The 16,219-nt window shown below is 43.8% G+C and overlaps 1 protein-coding gene across 2 annotated transcripts in view; it reads right to left on the minus strand.

The window, feature by feature from the left end:
• Nucleotides 1-16,219, minus strand: part of RHCG (Rh family C glycoprotein) — a 384,997-nt gene that overhangs the window by 133,183 nt on the left and 235,595 nt on the right. The gene's annotated exons all lie outside the window — the stretch shown is intronic.

Consider the following 16,219-nt stretch of genomic DNA (forward strand, 5'->3'; position numbering starts at 1 on the left):
TATTAAACAGTACTAAAGTAAAAATACAACACAAGAAAAATCCCACACCAATTTCGAAAAATAGAGTAAAATGTAATAAATTATTTGAGACCAAAAAGACAGAAATCCAATCAGTAGAACCAGAGAAATGCAATTTAAAGATTTAATTGAAAACAGGTCTTAGAAGCACTAAGCACCAACTGTGGTCACACCAGACATATACAAAGTCACAAGTTCAGGTTGAGCAAGATAGGACCACTGAACAAAGTGTCTCAAATCCAGATTGCGGAAAGTTGCAAGGTCCTGTGCTGAGGATGTTTCACGCAGCTGCAGTTCCAATGAGCTGGACAGCTGCGATGTGTGGTCCTGCATAGAAATTCATTGTGCAGCATCAGTTCTGCAGGGTGATGCATCACACTGAGTCAGTTCTACAGGAACCACAGCTTACCTGGCACAGCACTTTCAGGCCCACTTCAAAGGGCCCAGGGCTTATGTGGCACCACTGGGGAGGTGAGACTCACAGTAGGCAAAATACAGGTGCTGTGATCAAGGTAATTCAAGCCTTTTCTGTTTCTGAGGCTCTCATCGAGAGGTCAGCCAACTAGCAATTGGAGTCACTCTGGTGGTCCTGGTTTCAAGATGCAGGTCCAGTCCTGCTCACTCACGCAGTAGAATAGCAGGCCTTTTTGGAGAGCAGCACAACAGTTGTTCTGAGTCTTTAACAGGACCAAAGTTGTACTGTAGAGGTGGCTCAAAGGGTCCAATATTTATACCTGATACCCACTTTGAAGTCAGAGAAATTCCTAGATGCCTTTACCCCAGAAATGCTTGGAATTGTCTGCCAGCCTACCCTGGCCTCAGCTTTTCTGGTGTCACAAAAGGCTAGTGTTAAACCCTTTTTGAGTGTGCTCAGGCAGAGGCTTATCAAGTCAGAGATGGCCCATCCTGCCAACATCCATTCCCTGTTTGTCTCACTGTCTAGGCACAATACACACAGACTAACTGCCAGCTACACCTAGTCATGTGACCAAGGATACAAGCTGCAGGCATCAAATGGTTAGGACAAGAAATTATAACTTTCTGAAGGTGTCATTTTAAGAATTGTGACTTAAAATCAAACATTACCCTTAAAGAGGGTTTTAAGTTATAATTCTAAAGACACCAAACTCAACATTTCTATCCGCTCGCAATTGAAAGTCATCACTTATTTGATGTGATAAGCTAACCCAATGTTATCCTACGGAAGAGGTCGGTCTCACAGGAAGGAAAAACAAATTTAGGAGTCTTTTAATACCAGGACATGTAAAACTCAAAAGTACATGTCCTACTTTTTAAATACACTGCACCCTGTCCTCTGGGCTGTGTTGGGCCTACCATGGGCGTGATTTAGGTGTTTTAAAAAGGGAGGTTTGGGCCTGCTAAAATGTTTATCATGCCAGGTCGAAATGGCAGTTTACAAGTGCACACACAGGCTGCAATGGCTGGCCTGGGACTTGTTTAAAGGGCTACTTAAGCAGTAGAACAATAAGTGCTGCAGGCCAAATAGTAGAATTTTATTTTACATCTCTGGTACATTTAGTATCACATTACTAGGTACTTACAAGTAAATTAAATATGCCAATTGGTTGTAAGCCGTTTTTACCACATTTAAAGGAGAGCGCACAAGCACTTGAGCACTAGTTAGCAGTGATAAAGTGTGAAGTCCTAAAGCCAGCAAAAACAAAGTCAGCAAAAACAAGACAATTGGAAGCAAAAAATTGGGAGAAAACCACATCAAGGATGTCAGGCTTAACAGGTCACAAAATAGTAAGTGATTATTAGACCAAAAAAGGCAGACAGCTTAATAAGTAGCACATTAGAAAAATACATCTATATTACTATACTAATGTGAATTAATACTGTGCCTGACCGCAACACATTCAAATACTTCAGAAGCATTGCTTCAAAATGGAGTATAAAAACTAGGGGCCCGATTCGCATACTCCACGTTTGTACATAAAGTAATATTACATGAGTACTATGGAAATTTTCAAGACAACCTTATGGATAAAAAACAGGGAGCTTTCTCGAGATGAGACTTTTTCGAAGGGAGCACTCCAGGCAACTGCTCTAATTCAGAACCGAGAGTAAACATTTCACAAATAGGAATGTACCCTCACATTCTTCACTGACATGTTAGCAGTATGCAACACATCTTCCTTTCTTAATAATCACACCACTAAAAGAATACAGAGTTAAGATTATAATACAGACATATCTGAACACAAAACAGTTAAATAGAGCATACTACGTAGTCACAATGTTCTGAAATACTCAAACTACTTGGGTATCTTGCGTATCTTTGCAGAGACCACTATCACTAAAGGACAAGAAAAAACAGTCCGGCGCCAGGTGGGAGCACCACCCTGTAGTCACACATTCATCAAGGGACCAGTGCCGTGGGCGGGGGTGTACGAGGAGGCATTGGTCTCTTCATGAATGTGTGACTACAAAGTGGTGCTCCCACCTGGCGCCAGGTTGAAAAGAGAATTACTGAAAACTCGATAACCCACAGTGTGTATACGACTAGGGAGAAATGTTCGCGGATACACAGACTGATATAAGCCCTGATCTATGACAGGTAGGGGAGAGTAGTAACCGGGATCCGTGGAGGTCCTGATGAAGGCCAATTTACCTAAAAGGGCAGCAGGAAACGGACGAAACATGTTGACTCATAAACAGGTACTGGGGTGAACAGGTAATGGCATCCTGAGATCACCACCAGGGGTCCAAATTTAATCCGACCAGGCGGTCCCACAATAAAATTAAGGAAGTGCCCGTTTCGGGAAACAGTTTTATGTTCTGTTGTTTGTTTTGGTCCCTGTTTGTGTTTCTGCTCCACTCCAATGTGGAATTATGTAGGAGTGTGTTAGCAGTTGCCCGATGATGAAGCATGCCACAATTAGTGGGTGAGGGCAGTTTTTTCCACCCTGGTGGTCAACTACCCCTGTGGGGGTAGATGCACTGGTTTTTCTTGTCCTTTAGTGATAGTGGTTGATATATTTGGAGGTTGGACAAGGAAGTTTTTCCTCTCACCCCTCTTTAGGTGTTTTGTTATCTTTGCAGAGACACATTTCTTGGCATCATCATTTATTTCCCAATCTTTAACTTCCCCTCTGGTCTGTCACTCTAACAATTTCACTATTGTATTTCCAATTCCACACATTTCTATCACTCCATCAGTTCCATAACTGTTTTTCTTCATGCAAATGAAATCACTCAAATCAACCAGAGCCTTGCAAAACATTCTATCTTTTGCTTCCTTGCTTACAGTCTTTTCTTTACACCTTTGGTTAACAAAGTTCTTGGTTTCGTACCCCTCTTAACTTCAAAGGTGGTCTTCTCTGTAGTACTAGTGCGTGTAGTTTGACAAGGCAACACATACTTGTTTACAGCAACCTTCTACTGGACTCCAATGCATGAGGCTAGCTGAAGGCCTCCCTTAGAAGCCCTCTTCTAACACTGTACTAGCCCATTACTCTGGGGATAAGAGGCAAAAAACCTACTATGTTGAACACTCTGACAACAGAATATGTTGCATGGTGTGTTAAACAAACAACCCCATTGTCCGTCACTATTATTTCCAGAGTACCAGCCCTCTCCCACAACTCATCAAGGAATGTAATAACTTCTTCTGTAGTAACGTGATTAGTAAACTTTCTTCTAGCCACCATGAACAATAATCTTTCATCAACTTAGCAATTTCTAAAATGCATGTGCTCTTCCCCTAAAACATAACATCGGCTTATCCATAATTATCATATTTAATTTACATATAAGTCCCTAGTATAGGGCACTACCTGTGCCCAGAGCCTGTAAAATAAATGCTACTAGCGGACTTGCAGCACTGATTGTGCCACTCACTGCCGTACCTGCTCAAAATGGCTCAGGGCTTCCATTGCAGAACCTGTGTGTGCAGGTTTAAACTGCCATGTCAACCTGGCAAGTTAACCCTCTTTCCATGCTCAAACCTGCCTTTTTAATATATATAAGTCAACCCTAAGGTAGGCCCTGGACAGCACCAAGGGCAGGGTGAATTATGTTTAAAAAGTTGGACTTGTGCTTTCAAGTTCTACATTTCCAGGTAGTGAAAAACTCTTAAATTTGTTTTTCACTACTGCAAGGCTTAGCCTTCCCGTAGGTCGGGATTGCTTTATTTCAGTTTTTAAGTGTAATTTCATGTGAAGAGATGGAACCCTCAAGTTTGGTGTCTCTGGAGTCACAATTTAAAATCACAACTTATAGTGAAGCCAGATTTTAAATTGTAATTCTGAAAATACCACTTTTAGAAAGTTGGCATTTTCTTACTTTAAATCATCTAGAACCTTCTGCCAGTCATGAATACACATTTGGGTGGGTGACAATTTGGATCAGCCTGGATCGATCGAGTGAAGAAGTCTGCTTGGCTCTTACCATATGAAGCTGTGCTTTAAGAGTCTGGGCCATTATTGTTCAGTGCTTCATGGGCAATGCACAAAGCATTTAACTTAATCCAGTTCCTTACTAGCAACCAGTGCAGCTTGTGGATAGAACACAAGACAGAGTGAAATTTTGGAAGTCCAAGTACAAGTAGTTGCCACATTTTGAACCATTTGCAGCTTATTAAGGTGCTGTTCTTGCAGACCCATATAGAGTCAGTTACAGTAGTCCAGTTTTGATAGGATAAGGACAGTAATGATCATTTTGTTTAAAGTATAAGGGAATGGAAGGCGGGATTTTCCTAATGATTTTTAGGGTGAAAAAAGAGGAAGGAACTACCAGGTTCACCTGACTTGAAAAGTTACGTTTGTTGTCAATTTGAACTCCCAGGTTCTTAGCCTTTGGAACAGGGATAGGCAAGGAGTCTAATTCATCTGGCCACCATGAGAGGCTCCAAGTTGGTGAGAAGTTACCAAACATGATAACCTCGGTTTTATCTGAATTTAGCTTCAGTGTTTGCTCATCCACAAGTTAATGGAGAGCATATAATTGTGGAATTGAGAGGCAACTACTGGGTCATTATTGAAGGCTGAGACGACGACCTGTTTATCGTCAGCATGGGATGTTAGAATAAAGTGAAAAGACTTAATTAGAGAGGCTAACTCAGTCACAGAGACATTGAATAGTGTGGAACTCACGAAGACCCCTGTGGGACTCCACAAGGCATAGTGAAAGTGGATGATTCAAAGTGGCCCAGTGCCACCATATTCTGTCTGTCAGAGAGAAATGATAAAAGGATGGCTAGTGCCTTGTCCCTACTGCCTAGCTTCATTAAGCTGTTGGACAAGAGATTATGGTTGTCCGTGTCAAAGGTACTCGATAGGTACAGGAGGATGAGGGCCACGGCCCCACCCCTGTCTAGTACCACTCTGATTTCCTCAGTGGCTTTGAGCAGGGGGACTTCGGTACTATGCCCGGGTTTGAAACTGAATTGTGATGGATCCAGTGACTGATTGTCCAGGATAAATTGGGAGAGCTGAGCATTCATCTCTTTCTCAAAAATCTTTGTCATGAGGGGGAGACGGGAAATCAGGAGGTAGTTTTTTGGGTCTGTCTCATTTAAACCAGGTTTCTTTAGTAGATGGAGAATTGGTGCCTTTTTCTAAAGAGAGGGCCCCCCCTAGATGAACATAGAATTGAAGATAGCAGCGAGATTGAAGCCTATTGTCTCTGCAGCTAGCGGGAGTGCAGAGGAAGGGCTGGAGTCACGAGGGGAGCTGGACTTAGCATGGTCAGGAGAAACCAGTTGAAATTCCCTAAAAGTAGTATGAGCTGCATCAATGAGGGAGGATTGACCATTAATGTCAACAATATTGGACATATCTAATTTAGAGTAAATGTGATTGAGCTTATCTCTAAATCCGAATATGAGTTTGTCACAGAAAAACAGGCTGTTTGAGGTTTCTCCTGTCTGACTGGGTGGTTCACGCAGATACCACTCTAAAAAGCTCCTTCATGGAGTCTGTAGCAGAAACTCAATCTGCTGGGTAAAAGAACATTTTTTTTCTTTAAACAAAAGGGACTTATAATTGGCCAGAGCAGATTTATATGCATTTTTATTGGTGTCCTTGTAGCATGCTTGCCAGCGTTTTTCAAGTCTTCTGCATTTTTTCTTTTCAGTCCTAAAAACTTAGGTGTACCAGGGAAAAGGTTTATTTCTTTTCCCTGATGCATGTTTAATGGGTGCTAATTATTAAAGGCGGAAGTGAGCCAATCCTTATAATGCAAGGAGGCTAACTCCGCGTCAGATGAATAAGCAGGTTGAGATAGTACCAGATATTGTTTTAATTGTTCAGAGTCATTTTTGTTTCAGGACCAATAGGACATGAGAGTCAGCTCGGGATGTTTCAGGCATTTTAATGCTGAATTTAACAGTTTAATGATCAGACCATATCAAGGGCAGAGCCTCCTCACTGGTGATAGCTTCAAAGTTGGTAAATTTTCCAAATAGGTGGTGGTCAGCTAAGTGTGTGGAATTAGTAACTCGCTGCATCAATCCTAAATTGTTCATAGTTTCCAGGAGTGTTACCATATCTCTATCTAATATTGCCTTAGAGATAAAAAATTTGAATCACCTTTATAATTATAATCACCTTTAACCTTCAAAAGGGGTCATGCAACCATATAAGGTAAGTCTACTAGTTTGGTCAAAGGTTCAGGGGCACCAGACCTCATACTAAAGACATCATACATATTATAACTGAATGCAATCATCAACAATAATCATTAGGTGTGAATGCACTTATGCATGTCAATAAAGCATATGCACTGTGTTCAATAATCATTGGCAACAATATTATCTCAATAAATCATTTAAAGTGAGCAAAACATATGTCTAGGTGCTTTTTGTAGACTTTCAAACTATGAAAATGCAATTATTAAAACAGCCCAAGAAAGCAACACAATTTGACTACTTTAGCATGCAACTAATGACTTAAAAGGCTCATAAAGGGTGCTGTACACGTATGCTTTCTTTAACATATCCATGCCACAGTAAATGCAACCATACCTTTAGGCTCTACAGAATGGTGCACTCCCAGCTGTAGAGCAGAAGCTCCAGCTTTGGGAGTGCTTTAAAACATTAGAAAATCCTGGAGGTGTCATAGATTCTGTGACTACACAAACCTAGCGTCAGTCATTCTTAAATAATCATAAGGGCGGACCTGCTGCGCTACTGCAGCCCTCTCAATGATTCCTTTGGGATGTTTGTAGTGCCCCAGCCGCCCTTGGGCCACCACAAGGAGAAAAATACAAATAAATTGAAGAGTCCAAGAGGGCATTTGGAGGCGCTCCTCTGGGAGCAGTGTACATTTGTTAAGCAGCTCTCCCCCGCGCTGAGGAGAGCTGCTACTTTGATTTGACCTCTTGGCCTTCCACCGTACAGAGCCTCCTCATTTTTAGTTTTTTGCGGGGGGTGCTTGATCCCACCTGGGCACCCCAGGCCTCCAGCAGGTGGTGGCAGTTGAGGAAGCTCACACCTCACTTTCCTACTAGCTGCAGTGCAGCTAGTACCACACTGAACAGTCGCATGAGCAAGAAGAATTTCCCTCCTGTGAGCAGGATTCAGCCTCCTCTGGTGGCCACCCTGCTCTTCCCAAACACCTGCACAGGCAGTGGTATTGAGGCCACTGCCATTGGAGGGGGTGCAAAGGTGCTCAACCATACTGCTCTGATTTGGAGGGGGCCTGGACCCTGCCCCCTTTTTAGTGAAAACCGGCCATGGGGATGGGGTACTGGGCCAGTAGGGAGTTCATGGAGGGGGTCATACGCTGTACCTGAGGACAGAAAATAATAAATAAATCTTCAAGCAACCTCCCAGCTCTGGCCCAACCGAGGGGCTAAGGTACGGAACAGCGGCACAGCTCCATGCACTCGGTTGGTGAAAAATACTTCAAAGGTTGCCATTTTTAGGGTTGAGTGCGCAAAGCGCTCTGTCCATGGTGTAATATCTCTATGGGCTTTTAACCACGCCCATGTCACGCCCATCAATTTGGTTGGTTCGTGGGCTTGCCTTTTAAAATTCGCTTGATTTCATTAGTGAAAGACATGCACATGTCATGACTTTTGTGATGTTTAGTCCTCCTCAAGTGCACCGGTCAACTACTGAAAACATACAAGGCTTGATGTTTTCCGTATGGTTTCTGGACTACTTTTTCTTTTTATTTCATAGGCAACACAATCTCACTGGGCAGTATTTGAGAGCTTTGCATGACATCGACCCTGTTATAAGGATAAGTGCACTTTTGCCAGGTACATGGATAATTGCACTTTTGCCGGTTACATAGATAATTGCACTTTTGCCAATACGTTTCACTGCGAGCAAACTTCTATTTCCTTTTGTGTGTATGCTTCACGGCCATGGCGGCCGTCGGTTCACTTATGTGAAACTGTTTTACTTTTCAGTTTCTGTGGCAAGAAAAGTCCGGTTAGGAGTTTAAAACGTTAATTGCTCTAACTCCAGCAAACGCTAGACCCGTCACATTACAAATGCTTGTTTTAAATGCTATAACTCGGGCAGATTTTGATGATCCTGGGCTCATTTTAATTCTGGTGGCAAGGTCTAGCCAACAGTGGCATTTGCAGCAGACCAAACCACCTCCAAGGTAGTGAAGTCCTCAAAGAGCTAATTCTACTAGCTTCCTGCACCAGACTTCCTCCTGTTCTTGGTTTATGGGCACAGAACTCCAGGGCTTTCCCCCAACTGGTCCTCAGGGGATGTAAGGCGGCCAGACTCACTGGCCCTTAGTTAGACCCATTGGTCCTGGGGTAAACTAGGCAGAGTTCTCAGTCCTTTGTTGGCATCAGGAGTTCTTCCTTTCATATGTCTTTGGAAACCACAGGGTCCAGCAGCTAAGCAAATCATCAGGTAAGAGAAAGTCTCTTCCTTCTGCAAGAGTTTTTATATAGGAGAGGAAGTTTCCATAAGCCAGGCACCCCTGGCAAAATCCTAGGGTGTCATGTCACCTCTCCACTCCCCCCGCCCCAAACCTCCTGCACAGCATGATGGGACAGTTCAAAATGGTGTCATCCAAGAGTCACTACTCACATGTCCTCTTGGGGCCTCGGTACTACCTCTCACTGACATCACTGCCAGTGCCTTTCTCCTCAGACCTTCACAGGGAAGGTTTCTCCTGTGTTGCTTCTAGAGGTCTGGGTTCCATTGTTTGTTCAGTGGCCTTGGCCAGGCCCATCCTTGGTACAGTGTGAGAGCTGAGTGACTAAAGCAGATCCTTCAGCCCCACCCCTTTCCTCCACAGGAGCTGGGTGAAGCACCATTAATTGCTCCCTTTGTGTGGGGAGGCCTTTGTTCCTGCTGCTGGAGATAAATCTAAAGTAGTTCTCTCCATGAGTCTAATAAATTGTCACTACAAACAAAGCAGGAAACCACACTGACTTTCCGTATTACTGTACACTAACATTATAAGGCCTACCCCAGGTCAAATCAAGTCCTGTGGAGTCCCCTCTGTGCCAGGCTACTTGTCTTCAGTTATGGGACTGCGCAAAACAGTAGTCTCCCATTCACAGCCCACACACGTGTGTACACATGTTCATGGGTAACCAGCCAAGTGCTCCTTACCATTGCTGCGGGGCAGCAGCCTTATCTTAAAAAGTGGACACTGGTAATAAAAACATGCAGTCTGTTTGCTCTGTGATTACCATGGGTTACAAACAGGTAGTATAACTCACCCATAGTAAAAAGTCCAAAAATGGGTAATTCGAAAAAGCAAAAAAAGACTGGGTGGACTGAGAAGGCAGAACCCAATTGCAACACACCCTGCCACTAGGGAAGGGATATCCATCACTTATAATTACTCTTACCCACTCAGCAGTAACAAGTGGTAATGGTTTCTGACCAGACAGACCATTTGCCAGCTGTCCGCTACCACTGAGACCTAACAGAACCATGTGGCTACCTATCCCTACAGGAAAACCAGACTGCAGTAAGAACCTTTCTGGTCCTAGATTGGATGCATCCAGGACATTGATCACGTACATGGACTGAGCAGGTCTAGGCCCACAGCTGCCCTTGGTCATGCAACACTGCATCCACCACCCTGTTCCTGGGAAGGGGTCAGTGCCTCAGCACTGAGACCTGCACAACAGACAGGTCTAAAGCTTATCCCATGGTTCATAAGCTGTTCCCCCTCTTGGAAACTATGCAACCCAGTACCCTCACTCTGTTGAGTCAAGACACAAGCTCCTTTATCAGGCCGCTGACCCTCACTCACAGTGGTTACTCTGGGGTTTACGCTGCCACCACTCTCTCTTGGGATGACTGTGTCGCCTTAGGGAACCCCAGCACAATCACTGAGTGCTCTCAGCTAAGTGGTCCCCAGGCAAGTCGCACCAGGGGAACCCCTCACCTGTGGACTTTCTCCAGCCTCACTGAGTCAACAAAAGTGCTGCAGGGCACTGAGTGGGACATGCATGTTTGAGGTCCTGCTTAAAGTGACTTTCCAGCAACATCGGGTTCTTGGTTGTCTGAAGTGTGAGCCCTGAAGCAGCAAACACAATCCTTGTCAGAGTGAGACACATTCCATCCCTAAATGAACTTGTGCTAAATCCTCTGGCAGCTTGGCACAGAGCAGCCAGACTTAACTTAGAAGTAATGTGTGAAGTATTTGTGCAGCACTTCAAACAGTAATAAAGTGAGAACAGCTTGTAAAAAGGATCCCCCACCAAATTAGAAACATATACCTTTCCTTAATAAATAAAACAAGACCAAAATGACAAAAATCTAATTAGAAAAACTGGAGATAGCCAATTTGAAAAATGTTAGCATAAATATTGCCAAAAAAGCACAAAGTGCCAACTGTGGATATTTGGTCATTTAAATCTGCGAAAAAGTCACAAGCTCAGGCCAACCATGATGGAGTGCAGGCTGGCTTCAACACCCAGTTAGAACAGCTGAACAAAAGCACCTTAAATCCTGGTTTGCAATGCAAAAGACAGGATCTGAGTTGAAAATGCATTGCTCAGACAAAGAGATGCATCATTTCCAAGATGCAGCAAGTCTGCAGTGTGAGAACCTGTGATGTCATCGAGGATCCTGTCAACAGGGCTTGGGTGCAAAGTCAAGAAAGCAGCGTACAGTCAGGGGGATGTGTTGGTTCCAAAGAGCTGCAAGACTGTGATGCGTAGTCTAGCAGCATCGAGGCCAGGACAGTCTGCGCCAAGGGTGTGCTGCGCAGTGGTAGTTTCGATGGGCTGTGATGTGATGCAGGTCTTTGCAACAGGTCCAATCAACCCAGCAGCAGCAATGCATCAGTTCTGCTCGGGTTTACACTGTACAGCAGATGGGATGAGTTAGTTCTGCAGGATTCACAGAAGCTGGCAGAGCACCTTAAGCCCTCTTTCAAGGTACCAGTACTGGCTAGGCACCTCTTGGAAGGGTAGACTCACGAATGGCAGATTCCAGGTGCAGGAGAAAGGTAGTTGGAAGTCTAATGTGTCCCTGAGGCTTCAGACCAGGAGGCCATCCAGCTAGTCCTTGGAGTCAATCTGTGTTGTGGATTCTGGGTTCAAGAGATGCAGGTCCAGTAACCCAGGTAGGAGGGCAGAAGTCAGATGATCAGCACAGCAGGGCAGCAGTTTTTCAGAGCAGCAGTCCAGCAGTGTGACAGTCCTTTTAGCAGCACAGCAGTCCATCTACCTTGCAGGGTATCCACAGGTCCAGAAGTGCACTGAAGAGTTGGTGTCTGTGGTCCAGTATTTATATCCAGTTGTGCCTTTGAAGTGGAGAGAAGCTTCTAGGGGCATGATTTCGAAGTGCACAGGTGACCTGCATTCCTGGCCCTAGCTCCAGACTAACTACAGCGGGTATGTATTCATTTGTGTAGAGGAAGCACACAGCCTATTCAAGTGTGAGTAGGTCTGGGTCCAGCTCCTCCCTCCCATCTTGCCAGTGATGGCCCATCCAGTCACACCTAATCTCCCAATTTTATGTGGCTGTCTAGGAGGACTACAGTAAGCCCAACAGTCCACAGCACACAGTCATGTGGCCCAGAGACCGCTACTCCTTTCTGCTGTTCGAGTAACTTTTCTACTCGGAACACAGCTTTTCCAATGGGAATGCTCGCAAAATGCAGTGGACACCTGCCTTTAGAGATCTTAACTTTGGTGAGCTGCGCATGAGAAGAAACTCTGCCATGCAGTAGTTGGTGGAGTTTTTCTGAAAATCCACGCTCCAAACAGAGCAGGGAGTGGGCATAACTCTGTGAATTCCGCCAGTCACAAGGTCAGGATGTTTGCTCATGGCAATCTACTACATAGATGGCCTAATCCTCTGTAAGCAACTGAGATACAAATGCAACAATAAGAAGCAGACCTAGCACAATCTCTTGGTGTGTAATGGAGAAACCCCAATGAATAGCCTCTGGTCTTGTGCAAAATACCTTCCTACATGAAAAAAGTAATGTTGGATCTTTAGGTTGAATGCCCACATTAGAGGTACATATATATTGCTATACCATGGAACATCTTTACCTGAGTACTGCCTTGCTGTTCCTGGTACATGTTTTTTCCAGCCATTGTCTGTTTGGGTTTCACTGACCATTGCAGCAGTGATTCTGAGGAGCTGCAAGGTCCTGCATCAGGGACGTGATGCACATCGGTGATCCTGATGCAGAGCTCTGAGGTGATGCATCTCTCCCGCTAGTACCACAGGTGGGCTGGCAGAGCACCTTCAAGCCCACTTTCAACGGTTCAGGCCCGGAGAGGCATCACTTGGTGGGGTTAGGAGACACAACAGGAAGAGTCCAGGTGAGAAGTTCAAGATGGCAGGAGTCTTTTCTGTACCTAGCGCTCTGATCAGGAGGCCAACCAACTAGCCCTTGGGGTAATGCTGGTGGTCCTAGGTTCCAGGTGAAAGTCCAGTACTTCTCACTCAGGCCACAGGACAGCAGGCAGTGTATCAGGCAGCACAGTAGCAGCCCTTCTGGCAGCAGAGCAGCACAGAAGTCCTTCTTCTGAGTCTTCCACAGATCAATAAATGTACTGAAGAATGAGTTTGTGGATCCTATTTTTATACTTGGTGTCTTCTTTGAAGTAGGAGAAGTTTCTAGAGATTCTCGTTAAAGTGCTCAGAACTTCCTGCCTCTGTGCCTTGGCTCCAGCCCGGCAGCGTGTACGATGGTCTAGTCTGAAATACTTTTTGTGAAGGCAGGGCACAGCCTATTGAGTTGTAAGTGTTTCTGTGCCCTGCTCTGTCCTCATCCTGGCAGTGATGGTCCATCCAGTTACACCTAATCCCTCTATTGTGTGGTTTTCTGGTAGGAATATACAAAGTCCAACTGCCAATTACACATAGTCATGTGATCCAGGAGTAGGCTGCAGGCACCAAATAGTTACAGCAAGAAATACTAACTTACTAAAGTGGCATTTTTTAAATGATAACTTAAAAATACACCTTTACCATTAAAAAGGGTTTTCAATGACAATTTCTCAGACACCAAGCATGAATTATCTTGCTAAGTCAATATGGCAGTGTGAAACTGCATACAGGCTGGAATGGGAGTCCTGGGGCATGTTTTAAAGGTTGGGTGGCACAATAAGTGCTGCAGGCCCACTAGTAGCATTTAAGTTGCAGCACTGGGTATATTGTACGCCACTAGGAAAGTGAAAGGTAAACATGTCAATCAGAAGTAAGCCAATTTTACCATGTTTTGGGGAGTGAGCACAAGTGTGTTAGTGCTGGTTAGTAATAGTAAAGTGCACAGAGTCTTAAGGCCTGCAAAAACGAATTCAGAAAAATCAGAGGATGTAGGTAAAATATTTAGGGGAAGGCCACCCTAAAGCTTGCAGGTCTAACACTGTTGTTCAGCAATTCTGTGACTAAGATACACATAAATATTACAGAGCAATTTTTACCAATATATTAATCACAGCATTCCAAATAAAATCCATAATCTGGATTGGCCTTCCTAAAGATTGTCTGGAGGGTATATAATTTGTTCATTTAGATTGCAATCACCATTATGCAGCCCTTTTAAATCTGGTTTTGGGCTGCTAAATTGGCCACACACAACCCAGAAAAATCCTTATTGGCAACAACATATTGATGCTGCTATTTCAAGTTCCTCATTTAAGCTATAGAAATGAGGTCTTGTTCTATGTAGTGCACACTCATTTGCAATATTCACGTTCTTGATCCTAATTTTAAAATTGCATCAAGCGATATTGCTCATTTAAAATTTAGAGCTGTCAAAATGAAAAGGGAAAATGTGTTCTTTTATGAAAATGTGAAATCTATGCAATCTAAAGCAATTAAGTATTATACGGTGAGGGCAAATTGATCTTTGCAGCAATCATAAAACAGCCATTTTGCATTGGTTTAAAAATCTAATCTAGTTCTATCATGCTGTCTTTCAATTACACAAGAGTGGATAGATTAGTTGGTAAGGTTTCTGGTGAATGCAATTAGTGGCATTCCTACTTTCATAACAGAAGTGTTACAAGTTGGGGAGAGAATAGTGCAATCTGAATAGTATTAAACATTGCTTTGATTTTCAACGTAACTGGAACTTCTACCCATGCCATGTCTAGGCCAGTGATTTGCCTTAAGTCTAACTCAGAAAGGGAGCTGTTGAATATTATTCAGAGGACCAATGTACCAGTCACTCTTCAACAGTAAATTATCAATTTCAAATATTCCTGATTTACCTCGAATCTAGGAAAATGCTGGTGACATTTCAACTACGGGCACATCTTGATTCTCATGGCATTTTAGCTGACCTTCAGACAGGATTTAAGTGAAGCCGGAGTCCAATCACAGCACTACTGGAAGTACAAAACACCTTACTGCAAATGTCTTATTGAACAACCACAGCCATTCTCATTCTTTTAGACCCCCTCAGTATTATATTTGACATCCTTGGCAATTCAGTACTTTTGTGTCAGTTGGAAAGGCCTGTGAAAGCGTGGTTGAAATTTCCTAACAGAGGGAGTTGCATTAAAAGCTATCCAAAAATTGGCATTCTCTTTGACTCAGCTCTATCCTTGAAGACTCAGGTATCAAAGCTATCTAGCACCTTCGTTCTGCAAATTAAACTGCTGAAAAGATTCTACTTTTGTTGAGTCACAAGAATGAATAAATAGATGCCTGAAGCAAAGTTGTCAATTACAGGTGGACTATGGTAGCTCAATCAACCTTTTCCTATCCCACCCAGTTCTCCCAAACTTATAACAAGTATTTACAGTGCAATAGGTCTTGCATTAGAAAGAGTTAGAGCTATTAGCGTTGTAAATGATAATGACAACCTGGCATTTAGAACCTTATAAATATTTACCCAGGCAGCACAATAAACCCCTATCAGAAATAAACTGTGTTTGTGCATTCCTTCAGACACTTTGCTGTAGACTGTAATGGGCTGAACAGTCCCTACAGAGCACCATCGTAAAAATAACATTTGGAAGGAACATGGTCATGAAACCATATATTCAGCCCCTAGAGGGCATAATCACATAAAAAAGAGTGATAAAAACCATTGCAGTATAACCATATGATCAACACCCTGAGGGAATAGTGTATTACACATTTTCAGGCCTAGCAGGACTTTTAAATGTAATATAAATGTGGAGTCAGTAGCACAAGGGTGTAGTGAAGCAGGTCGTTACTAGATGTCTCTGTAGAGTCAGCAGCAGAAGGTGCAGTATCATTGGTTGTGGCTCGATGTCCCTGTAGAGTCAACAGCAGAAGGTGCAGTACCACTGGTTATGGCTAGATGTCCCTTGTGAGTCAACAGAAGAAAATGCAGTACCCCTGGCTGTGGCTAGATGTCCCTGTGGAGCCAAAAGCACTCAGAGTACAGTGTCACAAAATGCTGGCAAAACTTCTTCTGACATCGGAAGCTCAAAATGTCCCCCAAACCTGCAAACGGCTGGAAAAGTACCAGGTCCTCAGTGAAATGGCTGAAATATTTAGCCATGCCTCACATTAAACCTTTATCAGAAATACCCCAATGGCCAGCACAGAGGACCAGTGTCCCTCAGGCAATGCCATTGCACCCATTTCAGGGCCCCCAATAGCACTTAAATATTTTTAAAAAATACTTACCCTACTTACCTGGGATAGGGTCCACTATCCTCTGGTGTCCCTCTGGTGTGGGTGTTCCTTGGGCTTGGGTTGGGCACCTGTAGGCCCTTTACATGGTGTTTGACCGTGGAAATTGGTCCACAGGTCCCCTGACGCCTACTCTGACCCAGGCGGTAAATAATGGTGCTA

The sequence above is a fragment of the Pleurodeles waltl genome, chromosome 3_1 (assembly GCF_031143425.1).
Source record: "Pleurodeles waltl isolate 20211129_DDA chromosome 3_1, aPleWal1.hap1.20221129, whole genome shotgun sequence".
Classification (NCBI taxonomy): domain Eukaryota; kingdom Metazoa; phylum Chordata; class Amphibia; order Caudata; family Salamandridae; genus Pleurodeles; species Pleurodeles waltl.